Raw genomic sequence first — 11013 nt, 5'->3', positions numbered from 1 at the left:
AAAAACAAAACAAAACAAAAAAAACCTCAAAAAACACCCCAAAAATGATAATATAAAATACTGCAGAGGAACAGAAAGCTGCCTCACCAGGGCTTTCAGGGTCAGGCATGTGAGTTGGGCAGTTCAGGAGCAGTGCAGCTCTGTTCACATGGTGCTACACCCATGTCGATCAATCCAAGTAACCCCATGCTGCCATGCAGAGCTACCTCAGATGCTTCTGCACCTGAGGTAATCTGTACCTTAGATAATCGTCCCAAGAACAATGAGTTATTGAGAGTAACTTGAACACTAATCCCCAAAGCGACCCAACCCAGGAGTGTCACAACCCACTTTACGGAGAAGGAACAAGAAGTTCAAAGCCTTGCAGTGCCTGGTTTCAAGCCTCCCTGCTGCCTGGTGGAGTCCTCTGCCACCGCCAAGGGATGCAGGCCTGCAGGTGGCTCAGGGCAGCAACGGGTGCCAAAGTGTGGGAGCTGGAGGCTCAGGCTGCCAACCAGGACCTGCTAACATAGGATTTGCAAATCAAAGCAGTGCATCTGAAGATGCTGTTGGCAATGTATTTGAGTTCTTTTGTTCACTTGGTGCCCATGGTAATTTGTCTAAAGCTTGAAGTTTGCCATTTGTAAGTTTTACATAGCTAAGGAGGACTAACCCAAGTTCAATATATCCTGTAGCTGCTTTTTGTTTAGTTACCACAGAGACAAGATCTTAAAAACGTAGTTACTAGAGAGCCTCCAAAACACAAGACATTCACAGTAAAGTACAGGATCGACTAATATTACTAGTCAAATGAATTAAACATCTTTTATCACAGTATGAAATTCACCAGGATTTTGTCAAATAACCATTCTGCGTGGTCCCATTGGAGTCATCAGTGAAACTCCCATTAACTAAAGAAGAAGCACATAAAAAAAGCTGTTTTCTACTCACACTCCATGTATCTTCTAAAGTAAGTGATGCCCATACTTGCCCAGGTCTATGTGATCAGTAACTCCACAGGCAGGAGTCTTTTTCTGAAGCAAGAAAGTGTGTTGAAAAGCCCCCACACACTTTATGCTCTCTTACTTGGTTTACAGTCAGAGGCAGATTGGTTTTTTCTTCGACCAAAGACTGTAAAAATCTGAAAGAAGAAGCAGCAGCAACATTCTCCATCTGCAATACATATGCACAGCTTATTGCTACAGAATGCCAGAAAGTACAAACCCAAGTGACAGCTTAGCTGAGCCTTTCACTGCAAACAATGCAGCATGGGGTCAGAGGACTTTTCTGTACAGAGGAAAAGAGCAATCTGGTGGCTGCTCTACAGGAGGACTCACTGCACCTTCTTCATCATTCTTCTACACCTGTGAGCTCTCCTCATTACTTCATCTTTCTCTCTTCAGATACAAGGTACTATGAATTGTTAAGGAGTATTGCATAATGTATTTTACTAATAAGAGTTTACCCACAGATGGTACCTGGTATTAGATGAGGCAATGCTATTTATCTGCCCTGACAGGTTTGTGAATTGTGAGTAATTTTATTACGTACTTGATGCAGTTTTATCTTCTAGTAGCACATACAATTGCAGAGGATCAGTCAACATTTCATTTTGATTGCAAAGACCTTGGACTGAGACCATACCTTGTATAAGCAGAGCCCAACACAACAGGCACCACATTTGGTCTGTGTCCTCCAGATGCTTTTGGGATGGAAATTCTAAATATTATCAGTACACAAGATCAAATTATTCCTGAATCCTTCCACTGAATAATGTTGGTATATTCCACTTGTTGTGTCAATTGCTTTACAAAATTAAACCTTTTTGCATTTACTGCAAAAGCACAAGGAAAAAATAAAAGCTATATGCTCAAGGAGAAGCACAAACACGTGTCCAAGTGTTCATAGAATTACTGCTCAGCTTCTGCCTATCTCTTAAGTCCATAGTCATTGAATCTTCTGCCACTGGTCAAACACAAACTCACTTCACTCAGACCACCAACCACCTGCAGCACTTCATTTCTACTACCAATTTCCACCAGTACATCCAACTATTGCCAGCAAGATCCAGACCAGGTCCCCCCATCACCTCATTCTTTGATGAGCACTGTAGTAGCATAACTGATTTGGGCAGACACAGAGAGACAAAGAGATAAACCAGCTGAGATCCTCAGCTCTAGGAAAAGAACCAGAACAAAGAATCCCAGTGGGAACAGGTACTAGCTGCTGAAACAACCTACAATCCTGTGCCAAAGGAGCATGTGTTGGCATGTTCTTGGGTGGGCTCTGGTCTCCTTGGTGCAGCAGTTAGAAATTCACCATGATGACTACCTGTCTCAGCTCACTCCAAGCCACAGAGACACCTGTTGAGCTCTGAGCTGGCTGGCATAGCCAGAGGATGCAGGGTTCAGCTCCTGAGACCAAGCCACTGCTTTTTGCAGCCCTGTTGGCTGCATAACAGAGCAGGAAAGTCTGATCTCAGCTACCCAGCATGGCTACATACCTTTGGGTCCTAGGAAGGACTGGTCACCTTAATATAAGGGTAGAGAGCTTCACAGTGGGAGGAGCAACTACAATCAGTTTTGCCATCTGTGGACACAACTTTGTACCACTGTTTGTTTTGTGCATTTGGAAAGTTCAGCCCTGCCTGTGTTCAGCTGTTAGGGCTTTAACAGATCTTCTAGTCATATGAATCAAATGGTCATAGAATTCAGTCATTTTAAATCAGATCCAGTGTGTCTTCAAATTAAAAATACATAAAAATCAATGGAAACACTTTACTATTGTACTCTTGAGATTCGTTTAAAGATACAGATTTCAGCCAGATACGGCTGACTAGATTTGCTAAAGAATTTCGTTATTTTAAAACTTTCTGTTACCTCCTGTAAGATCCATCTAGATCAATCATCCAGATCCCAATTTTGAGCAAATTTGGAGTACTTTTTGTGCCACAAAGTACCCTGAAGCACATTTCTTCTATTCTGCAATGCAAAGAGCTGGTGCCTGCAAATGATGTGGGAGCATGAAGCAAATGGTGGATAAAACAAAGGAGAAGCATATAAAATTATTGCCTTCTAAAGCTGCAAACCTCTGCTTAGTGTTGCACAGCAAGACACCTGCCCAATTCCATTCAAGTTTTGTAGACATGGTGGGTGCGAGTAGTAAAATGAAGGTTTTGATGATTATCTATTGACACAGCTTCATGTTGCACTTGTAAACTGGCGATTGTCTAGTAGCTCTTGAGGGAGTTGGAGCAAGTGTATCATTCACTTACAGGGAATGATTACTCAATGGCAGGAACACGGTGTAAGTGGGCACTGCCCATAATAATGACACATATAATACATCCCTTTCTGATTACTATGGTGTTTAATTGCTGAGGAGCAGGAGGGCTGGTGTACTGTCAGATCATCACAAGCTGCGTCAGGAACGACAGATGTACCTGGAACAGTCCCTGTTCAGCATACAGACCTGGCAGCCATAGCACCAGGAGCACACTTTCCCTAACATCCGAGGGAAATTCAAAGTTCTCAAGAGCTGTTGTAACCAGCCTGAAGGAGAAGAAGGAGGTGAAGAGCTGGGGAAAATCATCCTCCTCTGCTGTCCTCACAGACTGGGAACGACTATCAGTGAATTCCCAGAGGTGGCGCCCGAGGTAAGAGCAGGAGGGCAACACTGAGTAAGCACACAGACCAAATGACCCTCATTGCACTTGATGTTCTCATGCCAAATGCTGATATCACACAGTGGAGCAACAAAACAATCCTGATCCCTCTCCCTGCTTTGGGAAAGCACCACGAGGAGCACACAGTGCGTATACAGGAGTACGTACAGCGCAAGGAGCCACAAGCAGGTGAACAGACAAAGCAAGATTGTGACCAGTGGCACACATAGCAAATGCTTAGAGCAAATTCATTTCGACCCATCTGGTCAGATCTGTTGTTATCTCGACCCTTCGTGCCCCACGTTTAGCACCACATAGGGCCGTGGTGGTTTAGGAGTGGTATGCCCCAATTTAGTGTTCCCACTGAAATCCCCCAGATCACACGCTGCTCGCTCACTCCCCAGTCCCCTCCCCCTGAGGCAGGATGGAGAGAATTGGAGGCACAAAACATGAAGATCATGGGTTGGGATAAGAACGATTTACTAAGAAACAGCAATGAAGTAAGAAAATGAACAGTAACAACTATATTAATAGCAGAGTGTATAAGACAGGTGAACGACTCGCGTGCAGTCGCGCACGCAGTGAACCTGGTGCTGCCCCAAGGCACACAATGCACCCAATCAAACCAGCACCAGAATGGAGGGTACCCCTTACCCCCTCTGTCCTCTCGGCATGAGGTGAAGTGGTACAGAATAACCCCGGGGTCCTAGTGTGTCCTTCTGGCTGCTGCAAAAGTTAACCTTGGATGGAACCAGGATGAGACCAAAGAAAATTCAGGGCCAAACATGAAAGAGGCCAGTCTGCCCTTGATAGCACTGAATAGTCATAATCATTCAGCACCTTTTGCAGTGTAGATATGGCCAGAAGGACCAACAGTGCAAGACCAGTCTGAGATTTGACAGTGTGAAATGCAGCAGAACTGTAAAGACTAGAAGAATGTAACTTCTAGCTAAACTAAATATCCACAATTTTATATCTTCAGCTAACATTCATTACAATTTGAGGTGTTCCTACTTAAAACAAACTAATTCCAGTGCCAATATTAATGTGCTGCCTTTAGTTTGTTAGCTTTCCCATGTCCTATTCTTCACTTTGTAGGTACCAAACCATCAAGTCAAAATTAATCTAATCAAAATTAATCTAGTCAATGGACAATTCTATATCACTGGACTTTCTTAGCAGGGGTCAGACAAGTAAAAGAAGAGGTCCTTAAAGTCAGTCCATGGATTGGATTATTTAGTTGTTTTAGTCCCTTGGTGTTTCACATGGAGTTAATAGCTGCATGCGGTCACCCAAAGGACCATTTGGATGACTAAAGCAAATACCATTGTACATAAATCTGCTGCCCATGATCTGCTGAGCTTGGTAGTTGCTAATGCAGAACAACTTTACTGATCTAAAGTCCAATGGGAATCATGGATTTCTGTAATTTCTGTAATCACAAGCATTTCTAGAATTACAGAAATGGGATCATCATCATCATCTTCTTCTTGCCAGTGCAGGACAGCTCCTTTCTGCATCCTTTAACCCACATGTGTTTTATTTGTTGTTGATCACCATGCAGGAGTGGTAACATAAAAAATAGTTAAATGCTAGACCGTGTGACAGATAATCTGGAAATCTGAGCAGCTCAGTGTCTCATGCTCGCACTGCTTCCGCCAGTGTCTTAACACTGTTCAGGAATTCACAGGGTATATCTAGCATAATAGAGATACATCAGGATGTCTAGGCATACAATAACTGCAATACAAATAGGGAAGATAATTTTAATGCATAAGCAATTGGTTATTTTAGTAAGTTTTTAATTAAAAAAACCCAACAAAACAACAAGAAATGTTTTTTTTAAAGTTAAAATTCTTCTCTGGCCACCACATAGTGAAGGTTTTAGTCCCCCCAGCCCCATACACTGTTTATTCAGGACCTGCTACAAGGAGGTCAGCAGATGAGATTAGGAGCCTGTCAATGGGCAGTTAGAAGGAGGAGAAGAGCAGTTATTTCTTCAAGTGGATCTGCCATTGATGAAGAAATTTTTAAGTCCCCACTGAGTTCCCCCATTCCCCATTTCCTGCATTGGGCACTCCTGCCCCTGAATTTTGCCAGGTAGCAGATTCATAACTTGTAGACTGCACCTGAACTCAAGCCATCTCCCAGCATAGTGATTGTGATTGGACACAGGGAGTGGGGTGAAAACTTCAAGTTACGCAAAATGACACCAAACTGTGTAGCACCAAGAGAAAAACAGTCAGTAAAAAGCTCTCAATTTGACATCCCCAAATGCAAGTAGACAACAATTCCCACAGAAAACTGTTCCACAACATGGGAAGTTGTAACAAACAAGGCAAAAATCCTGAGCAGCATCTCAGCAGCCCCTGTGACAGATATATCAAAGCATACTCCTCTCATAGGAGATTTTTATGCTCCTCTCTGCTGCCACAGAGAGATCTGCAGCTTTGTGTCCATTGTTTCCTGATCAGGAGGGATGTTTATAGCTCATGAGGGACCTATCTGTCCTGAAACAACTTTTTCCCAATCAATTTCATTGGCATTATGGGACTGTGTCAGTGTAGCAGAAGCAAGACAGCTCTTTACTTGTTTTGAAGCACATTGATCTCACCAAACCTACAGAATTAACCCACAGTCCAAAATCAATGGATGAACCCCCCAAATACTCATGTGTCCTCTTGCAAAAGCAAGAGACAACACAATTTCAAAGAGAGCACAATTCTGTTTACAGCTGAAAAGAGCTCAGCAATGAAAGAATTGGCTGTAGTCCAAGTCTAATGGACTTTATTTGAATGTACACACCAGCCCTGGAACACAGCAGCCCCTGTCACAACTGGTGAAACAAAAATGCCAACTTGGTGGGTCATTTAATCCTCATCTCACATATCAGTCAGACCAAAAGCAAATAGAGTGGTTCATCTAAACATTTACCAGTCTTTAAGAAAGCAAGTTAGCAAAAAAAAAAAAAAAGATTACTAAATTAGCCTGAAGTCTGTGGTAAAAAAAAATAATACTTCTGTCTTTCCTTTTTTACCTTGCAATAGTGCAATGTGAATGAAAAAATATGAGTGGGAAGAGATTTGCCCCTGAAGCAAAGCAGGCAACAAATGAAATGGTTGTAAAGTTTTAGATTTCATCTTGATACACAAAGACAGGACAAGGCAGCAAATATCTTTACTTCCAGCCTCCCAGATCCACATGTGCCATGGATGGAGGCTTCTACAGCCAGCTGTAGGCTCTTGAAAGTACTGTGGTGCACTGGAATGCCCATGGCTCAGACCAGGGTAACTCCTGCTGAGGCACCTTATAGGCTCCCCACACCTACATTTGGATCAAATAGTGATGCTGGATTTACAATAATCCAAATGAGCTATGTCCACATTGTTCCTACTCAAATGTTTATTCGTTATTTTTAATGAAAAATGCAAAGCAAAAGAACCATAAGTCTCTGGAAATGTGTCTGTGGGACTCTAGTTTTTTCCCTTCCCTTGGCTTTCCTTCTTTCCTGATAGCTTATAATATTTTTCTATATTACTTGAGCTTAGCATTTTAGTTAAAGTGAGAGCAGGTTTTTGCATGAATCTGCAAAATTCATCATGTGTTTCTCCACTGGCAGCCACTCACAGTCGGACTTTATGCACCCTAATGCTGGAAATGCACTTAGCTAAATTAGATATCCCATAAGAGCAGAGCTCACTGATAGTGGGGCAGATCAGCGCCGTCTGCACCCCGGGAATCAGCTGGCTACTCTTTATCTTGCAGGAGATTGAATTTGTGACATTTTTCATTCTAAGGCTCAACTGTAAAGATGACAGAATTGTTTGTCAAGTCAGCTCAAGAATAATGGTAAATCCCTGACGTTCTCAAATAGGTTTGAAGGTTTGCTGTAGCAAATCTACTTTACAGACCTCATGCATTATTAGTCCTTACCTTCACATCTTTGTTTTCCCAGTCACTTTGAAGATAATGAAAATAAGTCAGCCACCAGCCTAATCCATTCCACACACTGAATTATTTTGCAAGCTCAGCAGCACTGTATTGCCTGCAGGAACTTACTTCTTAAATAAATCTTTTCTTCTACAAAAACTATTAGTGCATTTGCACATTTCCTTTCAGAAATATAGAGGGAGCTGTGACTGGGGAAAAAAGGTAATAAAGGAACCATTTCTGCTGCAGTAATAGCCTGCCTGGATTGCACAGGTAAAATTTCTGCTGTTCTGCTCCCTCACCATGATAACACTGAACACCTGAGCTGACCTCAGGTCTGCATGGGGAGGGAGCTGAGGGGACTGCAGCATTCCAGCTCACTCTGAGGAGCTTTGGAAAAGCCACAGCAATGTCACTAAATAGATTTGGGACAGAGGGGCTGTTTCTTTGATTTTGCATTGCTGGAATTGTGAGCATTAGCGTTCAAGAGCAGATCTCTGCTTGGGGAATAGAAAAGTAATCCCAAAACCCACTTCTAGCACTCTCCTTGGATTGGGGAGGTGAAATGCCAGCCACTACTGAGCCCCTAAGGTAGCAAAATGCTCTCATTTAGGTTCATGTCCTACTAAATGAAGGTTTGGTCAAGGCATAAAATAAACGTAATAAACATACACGTAAACGTTTTGGTGCTAAAGCAAGGACTACTGAATGGAAGCATCTGTGATGGCAACTGGGAAGGTTGCAGTAACTGCTCTATATTGCCACCTACCACAGCCCAAGTCTTCAAAGTTCATCAATTGACATGCCAACACATTGGATCAATATAATGAACAAAGAGGAGTCCCACCAAGACATTACCTCTGTTTTCAAACCTCACTCTAAATGTGGGGATGCAGCAAAGTCTTGTTGGCTCTGAAGGTCTTACTTACTGTGCTTGTTCATGAAGAGTATAAATCAGCATAAAACAGTAATGAAGCTCAAGTACAGAACAATGTGTCCTTATTTTATTCTGGGAGAGTGCTATCTGGTGCTTTTTGTCTTCTGGCTGCTGCTTTAATTTCCCTGAAGAGGACTCACAGGGCAGCCAGGCCCAGGACCTTGGGTCTTGTGCCCTACCTGACCAGAGACAGGGAGGCAGGCAGGGGTGAAGTTTGCAGAAAAAGAATAAAAATAGAATGATGCCAAATCAACACCAAGGCTCAGTCCAGACCAAAATTGGTGGGTTTTGAGGAACGGAACTGAAGTAGATAAAGCTGGGGAAGGCCAGAGCTTGGCTAGCAAATAACCCAAACTCCTTCTGCAAAATTTTCTGTCGAAAAGGCAGCTCTGGCTGTCTTTTTCATCTTCCACATCAGCCAGCTATTGTTTAGCATCTTTCCTGAGCTGTAGTATTGGATATTTGGAGCAGATGTTTCTCTAGAAGACCTTTATGAGTATACAAATATACTTAATCACTGTTAAGTAGATTCTCCAGACAGAAAAATAAACTGTGCTGGCTTCGTTGGATGACAGAGCTGGATGCAGAGTGAGGTGCACTGCAAGCCACTGCACCGGCCAAGTGGTCCAGAAGAGTTCAGCACTCAGAATGCACCCCAGGACATGACCAGATATTACAGATTATTCTCCTCCTGCCTACCCTCTATTAATAAAAAACAAACACCAAACAAAACAGTTGAGCGATTTTCAAAGTCCAACCCTGTCTCAGGAATCCTTGAAATGTGCTGCTGGCTTGATAGTAATGCTTCTTTGAAGAGGAGCTTTTCACAGAGACCTGCACCCCAGCTTTCCTAAGTTAAGCAATTTCTTCCATGCTGTCTGGCAAACACACCCCAGTCTCATTTGTTCTAGAAAATATTGTAAATCCCAGGGCCAAAATTGTGTGGCTGTGCATCAGCCTTCTGGTGTTCAATGACTATTCAGACTCAGTGGCCTGTCAGCCACTATTTTGAGGAAATGCAATTTTTTTCCTGCAAAATTGTGCCAAGGATATATTTAGCTGCTTTTCATATGTTTGCAATAACAAACGTTGTTGGACCTTTTCTGTGCTCCTGAATGTTCACTCACTCAAGAAGATGCATTCACAGAGGGAACCTCTCTCCCCTTCAGAGCCCAGGGCTACTAGTGGTTTGATAAGCAAACAGCAAAATCCATATTTTACTTTTAACTGGGTGTACATGGCTTGGAATCAGACTAACCATAAGGACAAAGTTGCAGAGATACGTTGAATAAAAGAAAAATCACTTAAGAGAAATAAGACAATTCAAGACACAAGGAGCTAATGGTGATATATGCAGCAGCCTGTAGCTGTTTTCATTTACTGAGATACTCATTATTTACAGCAGCTGGTAAACCTGATTGGTTTGCTATCATAGCCAGTTCCAACTCATTATTCTTTCTCATTTGACCCCCATGTCAGGTTAAGGAACAGTCTGTGACCTTAGCAGTTATTGCTCTTTTTCAGAGAAATTCTGAATTCTGTTAAAGAATTGTTGAAATTGTTTTGTCAGGAACAAAATCAATAGTACCTAATTTTTAAAAAAGTGCTGCAATTCTGAGAACAGAACTGACATTGCTTTTACTTGATAAAGGACAAACTTATTAACAAAATTAATGTGCCCAGAGCAAAATTTCTGACAACTGTTCAGTAAGGAAAAACATCACAGGACCACAAAGAGCAGATCCACCCCTAGCCAGGTCATTCTCACTGCCTCTCTCCTTCATGTGTATCACTCTTCCAGGGCCCCAGATTCCAGTGCACTCACTGCAGATTCACCCAACCTGTTTGGCCATGGGTTTCTAATGCTGTCACTATTTTTTTTAATGCAAGAACGTTTTGCTGTTCTGCAAAGTCTCACATTTTTCCAATCCATCCTAATTTGTAAGTCACATATTTTCCCCATCCATCTTTATCCCGTACCATGTACCTCTTCAATCATTATTTTCACATTCTCTCCCCAGGTTTTCCTCTCAGGCTGTCTCTCTCATATTCCAGCACAATACACACATGAAGAGTGATTGGCTTTTTTAGTGTCCACTTATAACAAAACTGAGCCTGGCTCCACAGCAGGTTTATAGCTTTATTACTTAAAATGTTCTTACTGTGGAAAAATCTTCTTCTGGTTTTATGTGTATAACAACTATCCACAGCAGCATGCACAACCAGAGTTCAGTGCTGGCTGGCAGTGAGGGCCCTCATTCCTGTGCCTGTCCTGAGCACAGCACAGCTCTGCAGGAAACTGGTACTCAGCCCTGGCCCAGCTCCACGAGAAGCTGGGACACAGCCACGGCTGAGCTATATAGGGAGCTGATATGCAGCGGGGGCAGAAACATGCACAAAGGTAGCAGGAAGCAATCTGGACACAGAAGATCCTGCTGGTCCATCCCTTCCCTGCCCTTCTAGAAATTAAAATAAAATAAAAAAATAACAGAAGCTTCTGTGG

This window comes from Acanthisitta chloris, unplaced genomic scaffold (assembly GCF_000695815.1).
Source record: "Acanthisitta chloris isolate BGI_N310 unplaced genomic scaffold, ASM69581v1 scaffold28726, whole genome shotgun sequence".
In the NCBI taxonomy this organism is placed as follows: domain Eukaryota; kingdom Metazoa; phylum Chordata; class Aves; order Passeriformes; family Acanthisittidae; genus Acanthisitta; species Acanthisitta chloris.
This window is presented reverse-complemented; position numbering follows the sequence as displayed.